Source organism: Leptonychotes weddellii, chromosome 10 (assembly GCF_054177405.1).
Source record: "Leptonychotes weddellii isolate Sample4059 chromosome 10, ASM5417740v2, whole genome shotgun sequence".
Classification (NCBI taxonomy): Eukaryota; Metazoa; Chordata; class Mammalia; order Carnivora; family Phocidae; genus Leptonychotes; species Leptonychotes weddellii.
The window spans coordinates 112,604,876-112,631,474 of NC_138378.1; the positions used below are offsets into that span (position 1 = coordinate 112,604,876).

General features: G+C 46.4%; 1 long non-coding RNA gene across 1 annotated transcript in view; it reads right to left on the reverse strand.

Annotated features, from left to right (window-relative positions):
- LOC145715982 (uncharacterized) overlaps positions 1 to 20,958 on the reverse strand; it is a 44,102-nt gene extending 23,144 nt beyond the window's left edge. Inside the window, exons 1-2 of the long non-coding RNA XR_014138312.1 lie at positions 20,553 to 20,958; positions 10,305 to 10,369 (exon numbers count right to left, since the gene is read on the reverse strand). This is a non-coding gene — a long non-coding RNA (uncharacterized LOC145715982). The remainder of the gene's footprint in view (positions 1 to 10,304; positions 10,370 to 20,552) is intronic.
- Positions 20,959 to 26,599: the final 5,641 nt, after the last annotated feature.

The window sequence follows — 26,599 nt, forward strand, 5'->3', positions numbered from 1 at the left end:
AATCAAGAGTCGGACACTTAACCGACTGCACCTCCCAACCGCCCCAACATTAATGAGAATTTTAAAACAGAAAAGCATCAATAGTAATCCTATGACCACTGTGTTTATTTTCTTCTACATTATCTCCAGTCTTTATTCACAGGCACACACTTATTTTTTGTGCATTCCTTATTGGCAAACTTGCCTACTCGCTAAAATGTATCTGTAACCCCAAAACCAGCACTCAAAGCACTTTCATGGTCATTCACAGACATGCACAAAGTGAAAAATTTGGCTGGCCCCACATCCAGGTTCCCAGCCAAGGCAGAACACAGAGATGCCTTCATGTTTCAGCTCCATACTGTAAACAACTGTCCTCTTCCCAGTCCATTTAGCGCAATGTTTTCTGTATTTTTATGCTTTCTGTTGGTGATTTCACTGTTTAAAATAGCCACCCGCCATAGCGTTGTCAAGTGTCCCCAAGAGCAAGAAAGCTGCGAAGTGCCTTATAGAAAAAGTACGTGTTAGGAAAGCTTCGTTAGGGCGGGACCCATAGCACTGTTGGCCACGAGTCCCATGTTAATGAATCAACAATAGATAACAAAACACACATAAAATAAGATTAAGAATTGATGAGTTGGGGCGCCTGGGTGACTCAGATGGTTAAGCGTCTGCCTTCGACTCAGGTCATGATCCCAGGGTCCTGGGATCGAGTCCCACATCGGGCTCTCTGCTCCTTGGGAGCCTGCTTCTCCCTCTGCCTCTCTCTCTCTGTCTCTCATGAATAAATAAATAAAATCTTTAAAAAAAAAAAAAAAAAAGAATTGATCAGTTGACAAAGATACTATAACCAGAGGCTCACAGGAGCCTAGCCATGTATTTCTCCTAGGAGCAATGGTTTGTGTTCACTAAGTCAGTGTTTGAAGTGACTTTGTAGAACATTACCATGAATACTGAGAATTAACTGTCCTTAAAATTCATCTCCCTCTTGCTTCAGTTACTATTATATAAATAATATTTGTCAATGTTATCATATAATAATGCTCCTTTGTGTGAGTAAATCATCTACTTAACCATTCCCTTATTGCTAGGGCCTTGGGGTTGTTCCCAATATTTCAACCTTATAGACAAAGCCGCAGAGAGTATATGGTATGTGCACTCCATAAAGACATGTAATCATCTTATCCTTGTCTGAATCCCCAGAATAAATCTCAGGGCTTGACATATAGTTTATCTAGAAAAATGTTTGTTGAGTGAATGAATTCATTCAGCTTAAGGTGGGACCATGATGGGCAGGGACCATCAATTCAACAGGGAAGACTCTTAGTAGGTGTTCAATATATGTCTGTTGTTTGACATATTAACATCTGCTGATCACCTTCTGTTTGTTATGTAGCTCACACCAGGCCCGGATTCTTACTTTTATTATATTGTTTAATCCACATTACCTTTGGAGGTTAAGTTTTATTAGCCTCATTTTACTAGTAAGGAAACTGGGACTTAAAAAGATCGTATGTTCAAAGTCACACAGTTAACCAGAGGCACCACCATGCTTCCAGCCCAGGTCTTGATGACTCCCAATCCCTGCTCTTTCTGCTGCACCAGGCTGAAGCCCTCAGTGTGTGCTGAGCCAGGCGGGCCCAGCCCTATAGTCACCAGATCAGGGTGAGCAGATCAGTCGGCCTCCTACAGAGCCCACGGGACACCCAATCCCTGGGGCTCTGCTTTCTCCCTGCTTCTCATAATCCTCCCACCTGAATTCCTCCTTTCTCCCATAATCACGCAAGCCTGACATGGTGTCTGTCTCCATTCTTCACTCCCGGGCCCTGCCCTTATAGCGGTAATTAGTGGGCACTCAGCCTTCAATACCTGGTCGCAGGTAGGCTGAAACCCACACCTGGCTTGCCTGGACTATGGGAATGAATGAGATGAGGCCAGCATGGCAGAGGCTATTGGATTCCAGGAACTTTACAAAGTTGGGATTTTGATCTCTTCTTTTGATTTGAATGGGTCAGAGATGCTGGTGGGATGGGGGCACCTTGGGGTCTTTTTTTGAAGTTTATAAAAGATGAGGCAGAGATGGAAATAAAGTTTGTTCCATTTGATCTGCATTTCAAAAACAGAGGCATCACCTTGACTGGTAACTCCTCAGCCAGGGAAGGATGACGGGTATTTGGCTTTAACCCTAAGGTTGGTATTGTTAATAGAATAGCTCAGATATGGCGGTGACTCCCAAAGCAGGGGTCAGAGGCCTCCTGTAAATTCAGAGGCTTACCAGTTGATCTGTCAGTAGGCTTTCTTATTTGCTGTTTTACAAAACAGTTACACAGCCGTTATGTTCTCTGTTTCATGAAGCCATCAGGAAGGAAGAGAGTAGATGGTGTTCCCTCCTCTGAGAATGTCCTTTGCCTCTTAGTTGTCTGGGGCACTCCCACTCATGGGTCTTGCAAGACGCAGGGCAAATGTTTTTCCTTCTCTGAAGACTTCTTTGGTAGAACTCCCCCAAAGTAGTCACAGCCTCCCCTTTGCCATATACGGCCCCATGTAGACTCATGGTACACAGTACACTGTCCTGGAAACATGGGCTTATTATGTCTGTCTCTCCGGGGATAGAGGCCATATCTCATCTATTGCCGGGTCCCCAAAGCCCACGCTGTGACTGCCACATAGAAGGTGTTCTGCACGCACTGATGAGTGAGTGGGAGTAGGCAGAGATCAGCATCTTTTTGAGAAGCTGCAACATCTTTTTGCAAATTTATTTAAGTACCCTAAAAATTCACAGTATTGTCTGGAAGCATGGAGCCTTTGAAAGGGACACTAGTCCTGGTTTCTCTGACCTGGGAGGAATCCTTTCAGTATCCCAGAAAAAAATCATTGCTCCGTATCTCCCCTGGACACCCCAAGTGATGGTAAGCAGGGGGAATTGTTCTTTAATCCTGTCTTTCTGCAGGCACGCTGCCTTCTTCATCACCAAGTGCCCTAAGATTCTGGAAGATGGAATAACAAACACAATTGCAACGATCGTGGTTTGTCGATAGCAATGTTCGTTATAGCAGCTAACATTCACTGAGTATTGATGCGCCACATACGTACGTTCCTGGTGCTCACTTCAGTTAATCTTCATTCTGTTCTCCATCAACCCTACGGGATAGTATGATTGTGTCCTTCACTTTATAGACAGGAAATCTGAGGCCCAGAGAGGTAAAAATAAAATTGCCCGAGGCCATACAGTAAATTAGGATCAGAATCCAGGCAATCTGGCTCTCGAACCCGTACCCTAACTTCCAAGCTCTGCGTAGAAACGAGTGCACTGGGTACCGGGTACTATGTTAGCCCTTTTCCATAAACTAGCTCACTCATCGCTGGGGACAATCCTGTGACACAGACAAGCGAATGTCCCCACTTGGCAGGTGAAGCGACATTCCAGCCCCTCCATACCCTATGTGTCACAGGTACCATAGGTTGGCTAGGACCACACCTCGTACACCTCAGAAAACACTTCTTCCTTGCTCTGCAGAAGTGCATTTTCTATAAATTCATTTTGGATCTCTCAATATGCACCTATCATGTCCATTTCTGCTCTGGACCTCAGTTTTCTCACATATAAAATCTGGAGACCAGACAGAGCTCTAAGGCCTTGTCCTACCCTGGCATAGCGTCCTGCTCCCCTAAGGTCTATGGGAGAAGAGAAAGGCAGAGGGAGGGGGAAGGAGAGGGGGACAGTGGAGTTGGCAGTTATAGGAAGGTGATGTGGCATCAGAACTCCCATGTTTTAGAAATGGGCAGAGGAGAAGAACCTACGAAGAGCAGTAAAAGCAAAGAAACAGGAGAGGGCTCTCAGAATCTCCTGGTGATCCCCCCAAGATTCTGTTCTCTACCCCCATTCAATACAGAACACCCCTTCCCAGACCTTCTAATAGAAGCTAGGCTAGCCCAATTTCCAGGCAGCTAGGGGAAGCTGGTGGCAGACGGACGTATCTTAACACTCCACAAGTGAGCAATTCCAATACCGTCCTCCCAGCCTCCCTGCTAAACCCCCGGCCCCACCGTCCTCCTTTTGCTAGCTGCGCTGGGAGGAGAGAAGTCCTCCAGGGAACACCAGTGGTGGAGAGGGCATGCCCCTCTGACACACCCTGAGGTTAGCTGAGGCTTGACACCCCACCTGGAGAGCAGGTGTGCCCAACTGCTGTCTGACAAACCACCTCCCCGGCATGGGGGCCAGCACCTCAGTCTTCTGCAGCCCCAGACCATGCCGGGAACCCGTTGCTTTTTGTATGTCGCTCATGGTCTGGGACTCCACAGTTCAATTCAGCCCAGCGGGTCATTGGAACCACACTGTCTGGACACTCCGGGTGCGGTGGGCTCGTGGGGTCCCAGGACCGGGAGGCTTCGAGCCCCTACCCTGTGATCATTAGGGGTGAACTGTGCAGCCTCTCTGAAAAGGCCATGAAGAGATAGTGACCTGAATGACAAATCACCCAACCTGAAAGGAGAAGTTTCCGGGTCCAGCCCCATCACTTCACCTCTCAGGGCTTCCATCTGCTCATCTATAAAACAAGGGGAAGAATAGCCTTTTCAATGAAATGACCACAAATCATAATGTGAAGAGCATTTGCCACCATTGGAGGGAGTCTTCTCTGAGAGCTCATTTCCCTCCACGAGGACCCCTCGCGGCCCGGAAGTGTGTACCCTTGGCCTTCCGGCATCGAGGGACAGATGCCTTGCCTGACACACACAGAGTGCTTGTATATTTGTGAGAGGGAGGGGTAAGGGGACGACTCGGTCCCAGTTGCAAAACTAGTTGGTGTCGCTGTGGCCACGCGGCTCTAACACCCACCCAGACACGGCTTGCCGAGAAGTCTTTAGGATTTCGCAGGGGCAAAGGGACAAGGGCTATGTCCAATAAATGAGGCTGAGACCTGCATTCCCCATTTATAAAAGCTGATGTTGAGCACTCCAGTTGAGAGAGAGGAGAAGCCAACCAGAGCTTTTTCAGAGTTAAAACAGCTCCCAGTGGGAAAAGGCCGCTGGGGCTGGTGGAGGCTATTATCAGGGCCCAGGTGCACTCACGTGGGTGATGCTGCTCAGCCAGGGCAGGAGGGGAAGCGGACGGGGGCTGGGGCTGCTCTCAGAGTTGGCAATTATCTGTTGCCCTGCTCCCTCACACATGTGGCAGGCAGAGATAAATCAACGGCAATCAACAATAAGTCTTCAACTTTCTAATGAACTTGGTGGAGTGTGCCTTCTATTTTTAACTGGCCCAATTTCTCGGTCACATCACATGACTCCTATTGTCTTGGCTGACAATTATGAGAAACAGTGGGGGGAGCGGGGAGAAAGAGAAATTGGGCCATATTTTTTAGTTCAGCAAGGTGACAAACTCTCTAGTTGCATGTGTGTATTTTCTCTTTCATTTGCAATTTGTTAAGTGACTTTAGAGAAAAATAATGACTTCTTACTACTTCGGTACTCTATTTAAAGAAACTTACTACTTTAGTGCTTTATTTAAAGAAACTTAAAGAGCTATCAAATGACCTTATTGGGGTCATGTATAAAGTTCTCAGATAAACAGGAAGTTGCTTTAGAGACTATGCCAATGTTCTAGGTTCATTTAGCTTCAGGGGTCTCAGAAACTATTTTGTTTTGGAGATGGGGTGGGCCCATCTTAAGTTTTTAAGATTCGCGTAATATTTCACCTCGTATTGGGCAGCACTATAGGGTAGTGGAAAGAAGACTGCCTTAAGCTTGGAATGAAACTATACTCTGCCTTTCTTGAGCAGCATGGCCTGGTGTGGGCCATGCTCACTACATAGATGTGTCCCCCACATACTGTCCTTCCCTCAGTCTCCATATATGACATTCTCCAGGGCAACTGTCAATGTCTTAAAGACAATAGGGGGCGCCTGGGTGGCTCAGTTGGTTAAGCGACTGCCTTCGGCTCAGGTCATGATCCTGGAGTCCCAGGATCGAGTCCCGCATCGGGCTCCCTGCTCGGCAGGGAGCCTGCTTCTCCCTCTGACCCTCCCCCCTCTCGTGTGCTCTCTGTCTCTCTCATTCTCTCTGTCTCAAATAAATAAATAAAATCTTAAAAAAAAAAAAAAAAGACAATAGGTAACTCAGAGCTCACCATCCCTGAGGATGGGGGGAAGAGATCCTTGTTTCTCATGTGTTACATATAAAAGAAAGCCAAAGTGGTTCCTTAATTCATCAGTTTCAACAAATCAGCTTAACTACACAGGCTCCGAATTACCCAAGTTCAGAGTATCTGAAAAATTTGAACTCCGAATGCCCTTGTTAGGAAGTTAAGAATCTGCACCTTCGGCATATGGCTCGGTCCCTAATTCTGAGTCTACTGTGTTTAAGCCCATGATTCCCAGACTGTGCACTGAGGTACCCTGAGGCTTACAGCAAACTCATGGAAGCACAGAAGAGAATTTTGTAGTTTGGAGCAATGCCTGACAACCATTAAACATCGCACAAACCACGAGCTCGTAGTTGTTCCTTCGTGCAGCATTAGATTGGGCTATATTCCTCTCCATGACATCATATCCTTCCTTGCAAAGCAGGGTTTGGGGGTTCAGTGACACCAAGCATATGAAGTATGAAAATCAGTGTGAAACAGGAAACAAGGGGGGTGGTGTCCAATCAGATGCCAGAGAAGCTGTGTAGCACCCGAGAGGCCCACAAGGCTCACCACATCCTGTTACTGTAATTATTTAAGAATGAAATAGGGGCACCTGGGTGGCTCAGTCAGTTAAGCATCTGACTTCGGCTCTGTCATGATCTCAGGGTCTTGGGATTGGGGCCCGTGTTGGGCTCCACATTCAGTGGGAAGTCTGCTTGAGGATTCTCTTCCTCTCCCTCTGCCCCTCCCCTTGTGCTCACTTGCACTCTCTCTCTCAAATAAATAAATAAAATCTTTAGAAGAAAAAGAATGAAATAAAAATAGTTATTTTCCTTCCAATTTATGAGTATTATTTTGGCTACTATTCAATGGCTACTAATTTGTTAGGAGATAAATACTTACTACGTTGTTGGATGTAACTACTTAATCAACAGAACTGTTAGGTATTTCTTTTGGCCTAGGGGCACCATGAGCCAACATAGCTTGGGAAACCTACAACATAGCCTACAACCCTAGAGGTGGCCTTTCTAGCTTCTTACTTATAAAACAATATTAAAATACAATGGAAACAATTAAAAATATTGTGGCAGGTTGTCTTTTCCCCCAAAGAGCCCACAGCAATATTTCCAGTCCTATTCTGGTTTTTGAGAACCTTGCCTCTCCTTTCATTAAAAGGTTGAGTTTAACTTCCCTTCCCTGTTGAATATGAGTCAGGTTTAATGACTCCCTTCTGACAAATGCTGCGGATACAATGTACAGAATCGATGCAGTATGACTCTTAACACCAGGTCAAAAAGGTGCTGTGGCTTCAGACCACCTCTCTCTTTGGATGCTCACCCTGGGAACCCAACCACCATGCTGTGAGGGAGCCAAAGCAGCCCACGTGGCGAGTCCACGTGAAGAAGCCCGCGGAAACTGAGACCCCCACAGAACAGCAATCATCAACTGCCCCCCTACTTATTCAAGTCTTGATCAAACAAGCCTTCAGATGATTCCAGCCCCAACCTTTGAGTCTGTCAGCTGAGGCCCCAGACATCATAGAGCAAATATAAGCCATCCTTTCTGTGCCCTATTAGAATTCCTGACCCAGAGATCAGTGAGCATAAGGCATGGTTGTTTTTAGCCTCTGAAATTTGGGGTACTTTGTTTTGCAGCATTAGATAACCTAAGCAAGGATGACAGATACTTGTGAGATGCCTCTCCAGCCCAAGAATACTGGCTTTCCCAGATCTTCTCTAGAGCTCTCTCCACATGCATTCACCCCAGCCACATTAACTGTAGGGAGCATGCCCCCACACCTCTGGCCACAGAGGATTGGATGAGGAGTAACAACCTGACCAAACTGGGCCAATCCAAGTCCTGTCTCAGGAATGTGGAACTGAGAGGGAGATGAATGCCCCTGCCGTGACTGGGTCCCCTGACGTGTAACTTCAGGAGCTTCGGGGCAGCCATCTTGCATGCCATATTGACTAGCAAGCAGAGAAAAAGAAAGAGACACACAAGGAAAAGCAGAGGTGAAGGAAAGAGAGTATGTTGCCCAGGTCTTGGAAGGACTTGTCGTTCTAGACTCCAGTCCTTCCTGAAGCTCCAGGGAGCAACCTCCAAGGCATTTCTTTAAGATAAATTCCCCCTGTTTTGCTTACATTTGCTCAGGTCGGTTTCTGCAGCCTCAGGGTATTTTTCACGTCTACCCAGCACTTTACAGCCCACTGAGCCTCTTTATATGCATGATCTCATACAATCCTGACCAGGACTCTGTAAGATGTATGTTATTACCCCATCATTGAGAAGAAGAAACAGAAGTCCAGAGAAAGTGACGCAAGCAAGGCTCACAGGCAGAAGCAGACGTTAAACCAGAACTAGAACCTGCCCTCTGTCTCCAAACGCCAAACTCTGTTTGGGAGACATTTCTTCCTCCTGCTCTGTAGAAGTGGGGAGGTGACATCCGGTTTATCCTCAGTAACCAACCATATGTCCACAGCCCTTTCCTGTTGCTGCATAGGACTCAGAGATGTCCAGCATTCAGGCCAGTCCCTGGGAGACCAGACCCTCAGCCAAGGATACAGAATGCCCAGTGCTCAGCACCCAGCAAACTCAGTCCCCAGAAGAAACTTGCCCAGTTGGCACTGCGGGCGCTCCAAACAAGGGACTCCTCGGGCCTGAGGTGGCCAGAGAGGCTGCCCAAAAGAAATAGCATTGGAAGGTTGGGAGGACTTGGATAGGTAGGGGGGTGAGGGAAATCGTGCTCCAAAATTGCTGTTTTCTTCCAAGGGTTTACTCAGGTTCTTTTGGGAATAAGACATCTGAACTTTTCAATCCTCAAAGCCTACAGCTCTCCCTGAGAAAGTCTGCTGAAGAAGCACCTAGTCCAGCCTCCAGGCAATGCATGAGACCCCCTCTGCCAAAGCCCAGCAATGTTCTACTCTCCTGTTCTCCAGCAAGAAGTGGGGGGCTGTGGATGTGGACAGGGCATGAGCACAGAACAATCTGGGTTCAAGTCCTTATTCCACCACATATCCCCGCCGGTCCCTAAATAAGTCACTTAACATGTCTAAACCTCGGTTTCTTCCACTCTTGTCTTCAACTGAGATGTTGTTCAGCTCAGAGAAAAGGTAGGTGAAGTGCCCAACATCAGGTCCGAGTCACCGTAGATGCTTAACAAAGTCTAACATTTAAATGATCTCATCTGACAGCCCATCCGATCCTTGTTCCGTTCTAATTGTTAGAAATGCTTTCTTCTATGTGGATGAGCGGAGTTCTGCCTGCCCGGAATGCCCACCATGGATCCTGCCTTTGCCTCCAGAGCCCCGAGAAGGACAGCCCCTAGGCCGCCAACATTCCTGCAGACACCACTGCTTCCTGCCTCCCCCGCTCAGACTGGTCCCTTCCCTGCTCCCCACAGTCAGATTTTTGAAGCTGCAGAGGACCTAAGTGTTCCCAGAGAGACTGCACACATTCAAAGCCTTGTTTGCATGGAAACTCCTCTCTGAGCCGGTTCAGCGGCCTCCGTCAATACAGCCCTCAGATAAGATGCTGTAACTCAGAAGGCTTGGCTCGAGAGAAATCGGCTACAACTGAATCATATGGCCTGGGCTAATGTCCTCCAAAAGGCAATTTCAGATCTCTCCATCCTTCTACCCCCTTCTCTCCCGTGCCTGGCCTCAGCACTGCACAAACAGAAGCCAAAGGGAAAGGTCCAATTATTCCATGGAGATTTAGCTACTGTATTGACAAAACTCAGCGTTAATTCCCAGAAAGCATTCAAGCCCTGAGGTGGGGGCGGGGTGGGGGCAGGGAGAGCCCGCTGGATAACTGGGTGAGAGTCATAGCCGCTTTGCAGCCGAATCTGACCTAGTTTAATGAAATCAGGTCATCTGTGAGCTCTTCATTACCCTCAGACTAAACAGGACCCAACAGAGCAGTCAATGTCCCTGGCCTTTCTGAATTCCGCTCGTTCGCATTATGACATTTTGATGTTGGGTCTTAATGCGTGTTGACTTAGTGGCTGGGCCCCTGCAAAGGTAGTAAACAGCCTGGGTGAAGGCAGGAAAGTAAACAAGAGAGCTGCTGTTAAAAGCACACACACACAAAGGCAGTGTAAATACCCCAGGTCCCCAGCCTGCATCCTCAGGGAAGCCGGCAGACAAAAGGCGTCATGAGTGTCTGTGACTATTATCGCTGATGGACGGATGGGACTCACCCATTATCCTGCCGCCTCGTCAGATGGAACTCGCAGTTTCAGCAGATCTTCGGGGCAGGGGTGGGCTGGGAGGGAAATGAAATTGTCAGGTTCGGGTTGGGATATTGGCTTCAAGGGCAAATTGCTCCCTGGCAACAACTGTGGAGGACTGGGCCCGTCACTCCTCTTGAGACTGTCCTGTGGGATGGTGATGGCTTTATTTCATCTGCTGTCCTGATCTGCATTTTCCGGAAACCGAAGCCTGTGGTCTGGGAGTCTGCAAATGAACCCTCTCCACTCGCTGGATGCTCATTAATGGCATGACTATTTACGGAAGTAAATGATATGTGTGAGTTTCCCTGTCCCTATCAGGATCGTCACAGACTGTCAACCTCAGAAAGGGCAGGATGCTCCATCCGTAACATACACAACAGAGGCTTCCGTACGGAGGTGGTCCAAGGACTGAGGGTTTAGGGTGGGGTCACATTTTTAACTGAAGAGAAACTTAACAGGCACAGACTGGTGTAGGCTGACAGCCAAGGGGGGCGGGAGGAATTCCTGCACACACTGGGTAGTCTCCGAAGTCCCTAGTGCTGGGTGGGGTGGAGAGGCTCACGTTGTGATGAACTGGGTCTGGGTTTGGCTACTGGACCACTGCCTTCTGCCTGCTGAACAATGGCTCGTGGTGGGAAAACGCCATCCCCTCACCCTTGCTCCTGAAGGCTACCCCTCAAGGAAACACTCCTGGCCAGTTACCTCATTTACGCTCCCGGTCCCTGTTGGGAGAAGCTTGAGGTCCCACCATGTAGGCTGGAAGAAGCAAAATACTGCGACCTAGGGGTGACCCTGGGCAAGGAGTATCACTTCTCTGGGCTTTAGTTTGTCCATGTATTCAGTGAAGAGTTTCTGTTGTTTAACTTCTAAGGGCTTTCTACAAATTTCTTTCTGATTTTAAAGCCAATCCCTGCCTCAGTCCCCAGGTCACCGTACTCTTCCTCAGAGCAGGTGTGCCCTGGAGAAGCCATCTGTGTGGTCTTCTGGGATCCACCACCGACCTTGACTTCCTTAATCTCAGCCTCAGACATGAACCTGCTCCCTCCCAGTCCCGCCATTTGATAGTAGTGCTTGGCCTGGATCTATTGTGTCCTTTAATGATTAGTCGACTTGGAACAGAGCCGAAAACCAGTTTGTTTCCCAAAGGCAAGGACTGCAAGCTGGTCTATTCCATGAGTCTCCAGAGCCAAGGGGAGGAAAGGTGTTGAATCTGTCTCTGTGCCTGGCCCGACGACCAGAGTCTGACTGCAGAGAGAAGCCAGATCCCACCAGCAGAATGACCGCTGAGATTCTGGCTTTAACCCATCTGTACTATCTAATCGGGAAAATGGCAGGATCGGGTTTCCTGTTTTATTGGCATTCGATAATATATTGAGTGCCCATGTCTGCAGTGAGGCAATTGGTTTAAAAGGGGGTTATAAGGATTGACTTGTGTTTAAGTGCTTAGAATTCCAGGATGGTAATTATCTTGATGTGCATCCTAATTTATAGGAACTCCAAAGAGCTCAACAGCATATAAATTTGAGCCTGTCTAAATGAGTCTCTGAAAAAAACATCTACAATCAGAGAGGCAAAAAACACATTGCAAGAAGAAAGGCTAGAGAAGTTTAAGCCAGTGGTTCTCAAACATTTAACCTACAGAATCTTGTTTTTGAGATAAAATCTTACATGAAAACTGAATACATAAAACAGACCCAAAGGGAACAGATCAGGAAGAAGCAGAGGAAAGGCCCAGAGCCCTGCCTCTTGCTCACTATTTTAGCCCCCTCCTTAAGCCACCACAGCTCAAGGCACCGATGGAAATTCTGGGGGCTCTGAGGAATGCGTTTTGAGAAGCAATGACCTACTCCAAGCTCCTCCGTTTGTAGATAAGGACCCCAAGGTCTAGAAAGATGAAATGAATTGTTAAAATCAGAGTGCAAGTCAGAGATAGAAGAGGAAGTAGATTTCCGGGTCTCTGAGTGATGCTTGCTCACCATTACATGAAGTGCCTACTTTTTAATGCCGCCCCAACCAATCTCCATTATCTTCTCCCATTCAGAAGTTAACTCTAAAAGTGCCCTTTCCAGAATTGAAACAAAGTTTTAGCCATGATAAGATGAAAAGGCATAATGTTGTGGTGGAAAGGCAATTGTCCTGGAAGTAGGAAGGCGTGGTACATTGCCTTAGATAAGTCATTTTATTTCTGGAACCTATCATCTTCATCTGGGAGATGCTAAACTCAGTGGCTTCTAGGTTCATACAGATTTTAAGGCTAAATATTGGAGATTTAGATCCCCAAGGTCATCTCTTCTGTATTCTCCTGTAAATGATTCTTTGACTTAGACAACATAGCAAAACTAGAAAATTCAATAGAAAGATGAGAAAATACAGTTATGGAAACTTTTAATGTGTTCTATATACATATATATATAACAAAGAATTGGAAAACAGCACAGAAAAGATGAAATGTTGGGATCAATCCAGAATAGTCAACATCTGACTAATGTTATTTACAGAAAGAACAAACAGGGGAGAAAATTATTACAGACATAATTACTTTAAAAAATTTCCTAGAAGGGAAGATCACAAGCCCCAGGACTGAAAGTATCACAACGACCAAAAAAAAAGGACAAAAGACCCACTGTAAGTTACCTCAGTGTAAAGCTTCAAAAGTGGGATAAAGAAAGATCTTAAAACTTCCATTAACTAAAGAGGAAAAAAAAGCTTCCAGGGAAGAATATTTAAATTCTATCCAAGGTTTGGGGATCAGAATGGTATCAAATTTCTTAATAGCAACATAGAATATTAGAAAACAAAGAATGCTTTCATATTTCTGAAAGAAAGTGATTTTCAACATAGATCTCTATACCCAGCCAAACTAGCTAAATAATATAAAAATAGAATACAGATATTTTTTGTTATTCAAGAACTCAAAACTTTTACAGCCCATACACCATTTCTTAGGAAGCTGGTATGGGTTATGCTACACCAAAACAAGGGATTAAACAACAGAACAGATCAGTAGATAGCTAATGAGAGAGAGAGAGGTGATAGATCAGTTTAACAAATGAATAGGAGCAGAAGAGCCAACACGAAAAGGCAGCAATGATAAGGCACATGTCCCAGACAAAATAGGCTATGGTATGCTGGGACTTAAAGCTACAAAGGTTTATTTCTTGCTACATGTCCACTGTGGGTTGGTTGTGGCTCTGCTCCATGTCATCTTTGCTGCAAGCTGACGGAGCATCCTCTATCTGAAATGTTGACAGCCATCATGGCAGAGGAAAACAGACCACAGCAAACAATACTCTGGCTCCAAGATTTCCTCTCAGAAGTGATACACACACATGCCACTTCTACTCACATTTCATTGGCCAATGGACTAAACCTCATATCAGTGAGACTCAGAGATCTCATCCTCTCCAGGAAGGGACTGTGAATATGTTTTAACATGCAGTCTACCACATCCCAGGATGACAGCTGACTATCAGGCTTAAAAAACAGTCCAAATTGGAGCACAAGACAACGAGCAATGAGAATGTTCTAGAGGTGGGAAAATGCAACTGATAGATGGTCTGCTTTATATATAAGCACTTGCAAAACACTGTTGGTAAACCTTAACGATTAAAAAAAATTGAAAATACGGGGCTCCTGGGTGGCTCAGGTGTTAAGCATCTGCCTTTGGCTCAAGTCATAATCCCAGGGTCCTGGGATCGAGCCCCGCATCGGGCTCCCTGCTCAGCGGGAGCCCCCTTCTCCCTCTCCCACTCCCCCTGCTTGTGTTCCCTCTCTCGCTATGTCTCTATCTGTCAAATAAATAAATAAAAGCTTTTTTAAAAAAATTAAAAGTATGGACATAGTCTTAAGCAAGGAATTACTAACTCCAGAAGAAACCAAAAAAATTATATTGAAAAAGGAGAGCATTCATAATACGTACTAATTGGCTCTTTAGTGAGCAACATTTTCATAGTAAAAGTGTAAATTCTGACTATTGATCTAACTACAGATTACTGAGTAATTATATTGGGAGGACAGAAAGAGCGGAAGTGAAGGGCATGGTTTAAGAGATTTAAATCCTCAACTCTACTAAAATAACCTGAAGGTTAAATATATTCTTCCTGGATTCTGATTCTGTAATATCTCACTCTGGATGTGCTCCATCAAGAATCAGTAATGCATAGTAATCAACCAGAGGTGTGCTGGCAGTCAATATGGATAATGCCTAGCATTAATAAATTTAAAAATAGCAATATAAGCACATAGAAAATGGAAATAAATCATGTAAAAACCAACATAGTGTTGAAACTGGGTCGCTTTTAAGGAGCAAAATCAGGAGGTAAAGAGGAGAGCAAGGGATTTTTGTTGTTTTTAAAACAATGCACAATTTACTTTAACAAAAATACAAATAAAATACGAAACTAAAATATGGCACGCTACCTCTGATTCATTTTTGAAGTCAGCAGGGTATAGATCATAAATAAATAATAAAATACTTAAACTTCAATGATTAATTTTCAAGGCATCGAGACATAATAAATTGAACCTGACATTATAACCATCCGGGCAGTAATGCAATCTTTCTTTAATGATTCAGGAGGCACTTTAAGGACCTGGCAATGACCTGAGGTCATTTCTCTGAGCATTCTTCCTCATTCTTTCCTAATTTGTTAGTCTTGTAAGAATTGATTTCATGTTGGCCATTCTAAAATTCCAAAGAATCTTTCTCTCTAGCAAATGCAAAACCCCTTCAGAGGCTCTACTAACAGTCCTGGAAATGTCCAAGGCTTTCCCTTTGCTCCTGGGCTGACTGGGGTAAAGCTGGGGGCTTATGGCCCAGTCACAGAGGGCCAAGCTAGGCAAGCTAAGATGTGGGAATCAGGCTGAGAAGAGACAGCCTGACTTTCTCAGGGGCAGAAAGTACTGAGATAACCAAAGTCACTCAGGAATTTGGAAACCAGGGGCCCATAGTACCCAAATATCACCATGTGGGAAGTATAGTCAAGCTCTTCAAGTCAGAAAATTGGGGGTAGGTGGGGTTGTTTTGCCTGCCCTCAAAAAGCTGGGCTGATGTGTATCGTGCATAGTTTTAAGCAGATTTCACCTGGAAAAAAAAAAAAAAATACAGCCAATCTTCCAGATAAGTTCACTATATGATATATCATATGATAGCATCTTCTGTAAGTATTAAAAATCACATTTACAAAAAAATTCCTAACATCATGGTAAAATATTTATGAGGTGTTAAGTTAAAAAAGCAGAAATCAATTGATATATAATATAAAGGGCTAATATCCAAAATATATAAAGAACCCCTACAACTCAGTGGCAAAAAAAACTAAATAACTCAATTTAAAAATGGGCATAAGATCCAAGTAGACATTTTCCCAAAGAAGACATACAGATGGACCGTTAACTGGTACATGAAAGGATGCTCAGCGTCATTAATCATGAGGAAAATGCAAGTCAAAACCACCATGAGATATCACCTTACACCAATTAGAATGGCCATATCATAAAAAAGACAAGAAATGACGAGTGATGGTGAGGATGCGGAGAAAATGGAACCCTCTGGAACTGTTGGTGGGAATGCATACTGGTGTGGCCACTCTGGAAAACAGTATGGAGATTCCTCAGAAAATTAAAAGTAGAACTACCCTATGATCCAGCACTTCTACTTCTGGGTACTTATCCAAAGAAAAGAAAAGAAAACAAAACAAAACAAAAAACTAATTTGAAAAGATAAATAAATACACCCCCATGTTCATTGCAGCATTCTTTACAATAGCCAAGATATGGAAACAATCTCAATGTCCTTTGATGGATGAACGGATAGAGAAGATGTGGTGTATATATACAATGGAATATTATTCAGATGTAAAAGAAAATGAAATTTTGTCATTTGTAACAGCAGGGATGGACCTCAAACGCATTATGCTAAGTGAAATAAGTCAGACAGAGAAAGCCAAATGCCATATCATGTCTCTTATATGTAGAACAAAAACAAAACAAAACAAAACAAACAAACAAAAACAAGCTCATAGATACAAAGAACAGATGGGTGACTGCCAGAGTCAGAGGGTAGGGGGTGGAAGATATGGGTGAAGGCGGTCAAAAGGAAAAAAAAGAAGAAAAAAAATTTGTACATGTATAGAATCTATAAATTGTATAGGTTTGTGTATGCATGTGTGCATTTTTTAAATGTTTTGAAGATTTTTATTTATTTATTTGAGAGAGAAGGAGAGAGCACGAGTGGGAGGAGGGGCAGAAGGAAAGGGAGAAGCAGACTGCCCCCTTGAGCAGGGATCCCCATGTGGGGCTCGATCCCAGGAACCGGAGATCATGACCTGAGCCGAAGGCAGATGCTTAATGGACTGAACCACCCAGGTGCCCCTGTATATGTACATTTTGAATGTTAACAGTACCTCTCTCTGGCTGGTGAAATTGACCAACTTGGGGGGATTTTATTTACGAAAATCAAATGCCACTTAAATTAAAAAGAATCCTGCAATCACTGTAGACAGAAAAGCAGGTGGAAGGTACAGAACTTAGTCCTGATTTACAGACCAATCAACTGGATTCACTTCTTTGGCCTCAGTTTCCCCATATGTGACATGACGCTACTGAATGAGAAAAGTGACTTGCACTCTTCCCTGGAGCCTGACACCAGTACCTGGGGGGTGTGACGCACGTGGGGTTCTACATCCTCCATACCAACTTTATTCCAAACAGCTACCCTTTCATCCACAAATACAATTGCATAATCTCTAAAGTCACTGCTGATCATATTTTTATGAGAATCTGATGTGGACAATTATGTAGTCCAGCCTGTTTTCCTTCTTGACTCGGGATCAAGAAGCTTGAAGCCAAAGGTGGTGTTCACCTGAAATAACATGTCATCCCAATGACCCGTCATGCTTTTCCCCCCATATAAGAGATTCACATCTTTCTTTTGCTGTTTTATTCATTAATGGCTTTGTTTCATGGACACCAATAGTGAAAGCTCTCCCTTATCCCTTTTCAGAAGAGGCAGAGTTTTAATGACAAGGTTTCAGTACCATTTGGGCCCAGGTCAGGTCAGTACTGGGTCTCCAACCACCCCACTGTGGAAACTCGAAGGAAAATATTAAATCTGGAAAAAATCTGTGCAAAAAAAATAAATAAATAATCTGAGCAAAAATCGGGAAATAATCTGTGGAAAACGTGCATCTTTTTTATTTACCTGGCATCTAATGTCTTATTAAGTAAACAAGCGGAAATCCTTATAAAGTAGCCACACCCCTCTGCCCACACTTCTATTTGGGGTCTATGTCATTTATTTTTCTCATCCAAAGAATGAATGCAAGTTCCTCACCCAAGCCAAGGTTTAGAGACCACACATACAAGATTTGCTAATTGATTTACTAAAGAATAGACATCCCACTGCTTAGCTCAGTCTCCACATCAGAAAGAAGGACGTCTCCTTAATGAATTAAAAGAAACTCGGCTGTACTTAATCCTTGGGTTCTGGCTCTGCAATATCTCACTCTGGGTGAACTCCATCCACCCAGAAGCAGCAACAAATATCAGGCACTAGGCGCTCCTAAACGTACACACCACTCAGAGTAGAAGAAAACACACTGACCAGGGCATATGGTCACCAGAAGGCAGAAATGGGCCTCATTCTCCCACCAGTCCAACTGGCTTGGCCTCAGCCTGGGCTGGAATCCCATTTACTGTCCTTTGTCTTCTAGGGCAGCTCTTCAGTGGGTCCCAAGGAGCTCGGATTGCAGAGTGCTGTCCTCCAGGCACACTGATCTTGTTCATCTCGAGGCCAGCCAGCGATCCTATAAGGCATGGAAGTTGGCTGCCCCAGGGCTCACCGCCCTACTGAATTCTGGCTTCTTCCATCCACCGTTCCATCAACACTGCCCTCACCAACATTGCCTACCACCACATTGCCGAACTCAGTGGGCTTTATCAGTCTTTTCCTTTCTAGACTTTCCTGCTGCATTAGACATGTTGACCATCATCTCCTTCCTGAAATCTGTTTTCTCTCATTGAGAGGAACTCCTCTATCTCTGAATTCTCCTTTGCAGATATCCTCATGCAGTCTCTCTCTCACCATCCCTGACATCGGGATGCTCCTCAGAGCTCTGTCCTCAACCCTCTCCTTTTACTGCACATGCTCCTGGTCGATGTTCCTTTCTATGGCTTCGACGGCCAGCCTCGGCCTTGGACACACAGCCCCCCTCCAGCCCTCTCTTGTGTGTCTGTGGCCCTTGCAAACCCAAGTGCCCACTGAACATTTCCACCTAGATTTCTACAAGTTCAAACTTGAATTCACCCTCTTCCTCCTCCAAAAAACCTCTCTCATCTCATGTTCTCCTTTCTTGTGAATGACCTCACCATCCAGGCCCCTAAATGAATCAGGAAACTGAAAGTCAGTCTCAAGCCTCCCTCTCCCACCCCTCCCTCCAGCCAACTACCGGGTTATGTCAGTCCTCATACCAAAGTATTTCTCCCATCTGCCCCCTCGGTTTCCCTGGCTACTGTCCTTCTTGTTCAAACCTACGTCACCTCTCACCTGAAGAAGTGTCCTCCCTGACCTCCTGCCTCCAGGCTCTTCCCGGCACACTGTCAAGTGATCACATAATGAAAGACTGACTGTATTCTTCTTAGCTGACGTTTACTCTTCCTTCATGATCAAGCTCAATTATCACTTTCTCTGGGAAGACTTCCTTGATTGCTGATCAGTTACCTGTCCCTTCTCTGTCTTCCTCAAGTACCTTCCTCAAGTACTTTGCCTCTATCATCCCCCATACCCCTCTGCATTGTTTGTTTACTTGTCTCTCAATAGGACTCTTAGCTCCTCCGGCTCAGGACCTGGTCTTCTGTCTTTTTAATCCTTAGCGTCTTTAACAATACCTGGCCTGAGTAGTCCTCAATACACCAATACAGGGAGGGAGAGGGGATAAAGGGATGGAGGGAGGGAGGGTCCCGGGTTCCTCTACCAGCTCCGCCATCAATCTTCTGTATGACCTGAAGCATGCCATCTTAATTCTTGGAGTTTCAGCGTACCCATCTGCAAAATGAGCTGCTTCGTTTATTAAAGATAACTATGTTTTGAGCACCTTTTATGCTGGGCACAATGCTCCCTGCCCTGCCTGTCATAAACGTAAACAGATTCTTTCCTTTCCTAGGACCTTGTGATCAGAATCCTATTTTCTTGGATCCGTTCTGCCGCGGGGACAGATGGCTCACTTCTAATGCATTTGCCATAGCTCTTTCGTTATTTGCATGCCCCCTGCATGCCTCTCCTGGGTCTCTCGCACTCTGAGGAAGATGTGTTTCTAACCCAACTAGGTCCCCTTCCACAAAGTACTGCAAGGGATAGAAAGGTAGGGAATGACCCATTCCACCAACACGCAACTTTTCTGAAGATCCCCTGCCTTGTGGAATATACCACATGGCTTTGGGATCTGCATGTACCAAGCATCCTTCACCTGGGTAATTTTAGCCCCAAACTCCCCATTTGCCACAATTCCCTGGGAAACAGTTTTATGTTGGCCTGGCTTGGGGAGTCTGAGCTCCATGTTCTGTTTCTTGCACCCCCTTCCTGGCCCCTTTCCAAAGTTGTGATGTACGGGAGGAATGCAATGTTTCCGTCAACAGATGTTGAGAAGAGGGACAGTCGCCAAAAAAGCTAAATCGTCATCTTCCATAGTGGGAAGTCAACAGATTGTTCCTCAAACTATCACATCAAGAAGCAATATTTTACTGACAGAGGTGGAGGAACATGACAAGAGTCTTAAGAGTTAAAAGTTGTCGCCTCTGGGGAAAAGCAAATAGGGAGGAAGGAGTTGGGGGGCAAACTTGCTTTTCTTAAGAAGCCTTGCAGAACTGTTGAAATGATACGCATATATAACTTTGATTTTAAAAAAAAAATTAAAAACCACATTAAAGAAAAAGTAAATCCTCCCTGACCTTGAGTCCTAGCCCTCGTCGTGATGCCTGTACCCTGAGCCACTGGCCATTGTGGTCTCTGCTGGTGAAACAGCAGTTCTGAAAATCCCTTCCAGTCCCACCCCTCTGCCACCCCGATCAGGCAAGCCCTCCCCCCTCCCCCTGCTCCTGCGCCCCTCAAGATGCTGCAGCACCCACAGCGGGGTGCATCCCGACAGAGCCGGGTGACTTGCAGCTTCAGCAACACTGCAGACTGCAGGTGGGACCTGGGGCAGCCCGGTTCACACCCACCTCGAATCCCGAGCGTGCCAACCATCACCGCGTTCCTCGCAGGACTCCTGGCCAACTTTTTCCTTGGGTCAGCCCCGCCTCCTCATCAGCTTCTAGGAATCGAAACCAAATAAATGCCTCCCGTGGGAGAAGCAGCAAAGCTTCGTTTACGGGTGAACTCCGCCAGACCCAGTGGCGGAGAACAATTTCTCTCATTACACCAGCTCCTCCCGCTCTGGCCGTGCAGGCAGAGGCTGCCCCATTAGGAACGCATTTGCCACGGTGTAAACCACCCTGCCACCCACTGGGCTACGGCCAGTTTCCGAGCTGCCGCCGGAGACAGCTGCAACGGGTCACTCCGATCCGCGCACTGCGGCGCCCAGAGAAACATTAGTCCCCCAGATAGACTGTCTCCTTCCCATGAGAGCGGTGGAGAGAGAAAGGCGCCCGGGGAGGGCGGTGCGTGTGTTGCAGTGATTGGAATCACACGGAAGAACAGGCTCTCACACACACTCAAACGCTCCTGCACGCCCACACACACACACACACACACACACCCCGCATCCCTGAAGACGAGCTAGAGCTCTCAGTGGGCACCAGGCAGAGCCCAAGCCCTGGTCCTGACACGTTAAAGAAAGGCATGCAGTCAGCCACCATACCCGTGGACCCCAGGGAAAACATACACTGATGAGCATGCCTTGGGCTCACACTTCACTTTTACTCACAAATGGGACAAAGACTTTTTTTTTTTTTAAATCTCATTTCTAGGGCAAGGACGGAAGGGCGCTTTTTCGGTGTTCACGGAGAGATTTGGAGGGTACAATAGTCTCATCTGACAAACGCTCACCATCTCCCCTGCTCCCCCCTCGGCCCCCACCTCCACTCCTGCCAGAATCAATGATGTCACTTGATTTTTTTGGTCAAAGATAATAAATATTCGATTTGAACATCCCAGTCCTAAACAGACAGCTTGTGCTGGCCCCGGCAGACTGCCCACCAGACTCAGAGTGCTCGGCTGCATTTTTAAAATCCCCCGGACAGCTCCAGGCATTGTAAGCAGGTCCTGCTGACCAGGCTGATGTTTTTTTACAGCCCGGCTCCCCAACAATGCCAGTTACCGCACACGAAAGACCATGGCCAGCAGATGTGGGCGGCCTCGCGCTGGCCTCTTGAAATTGCATCTGTTTTGAAATGTGACTCGACTTCAATCCGAAGCTGACCATAACATCCATGGCATGGACAGGAGGTGTTTACTAGATAAGCTTTTGATATTTGATGTTTGCTAATCATATTAAAGGCTTGAAACAAAATCCCAGCCACAATAAATCCCCACAATTGTACACATGAGGCAGGAAACGCCGAGAAGCTCTCTGCCTGGGGCTGTGATCTGACGCTGGGTGGCATGGTGAGGAGAATGGGGGTCTTGGAGGTCAAGGAAACAAGGGGGTAGTGACTCATTCTAATTCTTTCTGGGAGTAGCCATGCGTAAGTCACTGCCTCCGCTGGCCCTCAGTTTCCCCATCTTCGGATTATGGCTCAAAGGTGCTAGAGCCCTTTTTGCAGTCAGTGCCTGGGTGGGACCAGGAGAAAAGGAACCTCCCCTTTGTAACATCACATGTGAGGTGTGAACAGTCACGTGGTCATGACTTTACAGTAGTCCCCTTTCGATTCCCAGGGGATCCTGACTCCTTAAAGACCCGATGCTTTGGTGTCCCGAGAGATCAGTGCATCAGAAGTAGCCTGTCCATCCCAGTGGGTAAAGCCTGCTTTCACTGCCCAGGCAGGATAGAAGGCTTAGGGCCTGGACCACAACCGTAACTCTCATAAAGGGTCAGCACCGATTCCTTCCCAGGAGTCAGGCTCTGGATGTCATCGAAACCCACATACCCCCAATCCCTAGATGAACAGCCAGGTTCCCTCCTGTGCACCATGCATTCGTGCCCCACTATCTCAGTGACCCCATCCTGCACTTGAGATGTCCTCCTAGATTCTCTCTCACCTTACTCATAATCTTGTTTTAGGTTGAACTTACATTAAATTTAAAAGTGGATGAAATCTAAACCCCAGGGGATTGGAGAGGACTGGTCTACAGTGTCTCCACTGCTAGTCTCCTGTCTGGTTTCACCCTTGCTGTCTCAACTTCTCAGAACATGCCCAACACCCTGTCCTTATTTGTCCCTATTAACCCGACTTAATAGCAATGACTTCTAACAGCATAGGATGTGACCTTCCCAAGACCATCTAACTTTTAAAGGCAGGCCATGAAGCCGAAGCACCTTCAAGGCTCTGGGACATGGGAGCTATCTTGGTGGAATGGCAGGCATCAGGTAGGTGGCTCTTTCTAGACCCGGCAATCTCCCTGGGAACCCCACAAACCCCAGCTGCCTCAGCTCTTATCTTACTGGGTCATCTTGGGGCTCCCAGGGCTTCCCAGAGCCATCTGGCCAGAAAATCCGTATCAGCATGTGTGAAATCCCCCTTTGGCAACAATGGGGAGATTTGCCTCTATCCATGGAATCTAAAACTCTTCTCTGTCCCAGTGCCAGGCAGGTAGAGGACAGCAGCAGAAGGGCACAAAAGCTTGCCTTGCCAGGAGTCGTGCCCAGAACCCCGCCGGCCACCGTACGAGCTGGTTTCGCCTCCCATTCTCAGGTCTTGTGGAACCCCTCGGGAGAGTGACGTGATTGGCCGTTGGCTTTGTCTTGTGGGGAGGGGGACATCCTCATTGGCATCAGTGCAGGACATCAGTAAAGCAACATCCTTTGTGGGACTAATTTAGTGCCTGCTCACACAATGAGGCCGGGCTGCCAGGCCATGTCATGAACCAAACTAGCTAATTTAAGCCTGGGATCATCACAGCAAGTGCTCACAGGCAGGGAAACTTCTCTCGCCAATAAAGGAGGAAGCGGCACGCATCAGCTAAGAAGGATCCTGCGAACATGAGCTCCCTCGGCCTGAGTCCTTCCTCCGAGTCGGGTACTGGGCAGACAGTACCTCACCGGGACCGCCGGGTCTGCTTCTTTGGGGTCGGTATTGGGATTCCCTCTTTGATGAATGAAAGCCAAGACCCCAGAAGGAACAAGTACAAGCAGGACCTGAGCCTGAATCTCTGACCCAAAGTCTAGTCTCTGCCATGAAACTTCTCAGCCCCCACTGTTTCCCAAGAAGATTAAAGATAGAAATTAGGCCATTTCAACATTTCACAAAACCCTAGATAGACAGATTCACCACTGTCTTCATGTCAGTGCTGGTTTCTGCAGGTCCTGACAGATGCCTGGGACTCAGTCTTACCCCCAGGTGCGCCTGCCAGAGCCTCTGAGGAGCTGGTCTCACTCGGAAACTTCCATGTCGGACCCAACGCCCACCAACCACCACCGTCTCAAGGGCTTCGGGACACAGTCTCTGCCCCAGACACTCTTCTGAGGCCTCCAGCTAGCTGCCTTCTGGCAAGCCTTGGACACAGCCGTAGTCACCGACTGCCAGGAAAAGGAGAAAGAATTACCTGGCCTTCGCATGAGAGTTTTTGTTGCCATTGTTTTGCATTTTATTTTTTTAACATATTAATAAAGTTTGTCTTTCTTATTCGAAAAATAAAATTAATTTTTAAATTCGCGAGAGTTCCATCGATCAAGTATGGTCACCATTAATGTTTTTTTTCTCATTTTTTCTAGGCGCAATTGTGTGTTGGCTGCTGTGTGAAACTGTGGTTTTTTCATTATTATGACTAAATGTACAGTTTTATATCCTGTCCCTCCCTCTTAGTGTTTATGACATAACCATTTTCCCTCTGTTCTTATAAAGTCTTCGTAAACATCCTTTCAATAACTGTAGAAAACCTATTGCGAGGATGGAACACACTTTCCATGGTGAATCGCTTATTGTTGAGACTCTAGATTATTCCTAATTTTCCCTATTATAAACAATGATGTAATGAACATACTTGTTTATAAATTTCCTCAGAAAGATTTCATGAGGTGGAATTACATGATCAAAGTGTATGGAGAGTTTAAGATTCTCAATAGATGTAACCAAACAGCATTATAAATATTTAAATATATTTCAAACATTGACTCACAGAGTGTCGAAATAGGAAGGGAGCTTTAAAATCAACTGGTTCAACCTCTTCTTCTTCCAGATGAGAAATCCCAGTGGTTCTATGAGATCATGGCCAGCAGTCACCACCCGCTCAACAAAATGGCCCTCACCCTCTATTTTATTCACATCCAGCCACAGTGTGCATTTGGCCTTTGCTCACTTCTTTGCTTTCTTTTGCCTGGAATATCCTCACATCGCCTCCTGGCCCGTTTCTCCATGCAGAGAAAAATACACAGACATCAAGTCCTGTAGGTTCCCCCTCTGGGAGGTTTTCTTCCCTGTTGTTTGGTCATCATCTGTGCCAGGAGCATGACGGGCCTGCAGGAATCCAAAGGTCCACTGGTGAGACACCCCCCCTTCCCACCCTGAGGACGACACCTCTGATCCCATCCTCTATTCCAAGGGTGTGCACACAGCAAGTGTTCAGTCATACTGAACATTCTCTTCCCTCCCCACTTAGCCCCGGCCCAGCCCTCGACTCCTTGCCACACTGAGAAGCAAATTCCTCATTCCCTTCCTGGACACACTGCTATTCTGCATAGGGCACCCCAACAGCCAGGTCAACATCCAACAGTGAGGTGGTTGTGGGGAAAAAAGGCAAGCTCTCCAGCCAGAGACTGAGGTTCAAATTCCGACTCCAACTCTTAGAGGCAAAGAAACCTTGAGCAAGTGACATGTGTCCCTGAGCACCAATGTTCTCACCTATGGAACATTCTAGTAGCTCCCTTATAGGGTAACTGTGAGGAGCAAGCATCTGTAGGGCACCACTCTCCCTTTCCTATTACCCAGCTGCTTGCCTCGATTTACTTACCCCAAGTGGCATCAGCAATGGGCAGGCAACAGAGTGGGTAAGCTAGAAAGAACCAGAAATGATCATCCCCTCTTCCTTCAAATGGCTACAGGCTAACTGGGATGTCTTTGTCAGGAAGTGATGTGTACAAAGACACTGAGCTTAACTGTGTAATTATGCTGGGATTCCTTCTAGTAATTAGCTTTTCCTTATGAGAAAGGCAAATAATTATCTTTCTGCCTCAGATTCAGACAACATGTTCAGAGGCATCTATCCTCATAGCCTGGGGCGGGGCGGGGGAGAAGCCACCCAACTGAATACGGAACAGTTTGAAGCCACTGACTCTTCTCAGAAATCAGCTGCACAGACAACGCAAAACTTTGGAGGATGGCGAGGCTTTTGTGTGCTGCTGGGGTGTTTCCATGTGACAAATTAGGTCCTGTTGGAAAGTGGCAGCCAGAGTCCAGCAGACAGCTTCTGTCAGGAGGTAATGGTCCCAGCCCGCTCCATCCTCAGGATACAGCAGGAGGGGCCAACACAGAGACCACAGTGACAGGCTGGAGTTCGCATCCCCTTGCCCTCAGGGCCCTTCAGAAACAAGGGTCAGAACCCACTCGGGGCTCTCCTGAGTTCTTGCTTCAATCTCGTGGTTTCCAAGGTCTTGCCCATGCCCCCCTTCCTTCTGAACGCAAACACGAGTCTCCACCCCACCCTGTTCCTTCACCTGGCTAATGCCTTAAAATCTTGCAAGTGTCATCTCAGCTAGCAGAACTTTTGCCTTCTTTGAATACCCCCGGAAAAGGCTAAGGCTCCTCTCGGATTTTTGCTAACATGTGGTATTTCCCTCACTGTGGCTCTTCCCAGGTGGCCTGGTCAGTGACCCTCACTAAAATAATGTTCTCGAGGGCAGAGACCACTGTGTGTTCATTTTATAGCTCCTGAAGCGAATATGGTTACAAGGACTCGGTAAAGCATTTGTGGAATGAATGCGTGAAAATAACTCGTTGACAGACAAAGAATAGATTGTTGACTAGAAAGAAATGAAGAAATGAGTGCATTCATGAAAGGAGGCAAGTTTACCTTCGAACAGCGCTAAAACTGGGCTGGAAAGGAGCAGCTGGGAGACTAACAGTAGACCCCACCCCTGCCGCAGAGGGGGGCTTTGGGTAGATCCCCAAGGGTT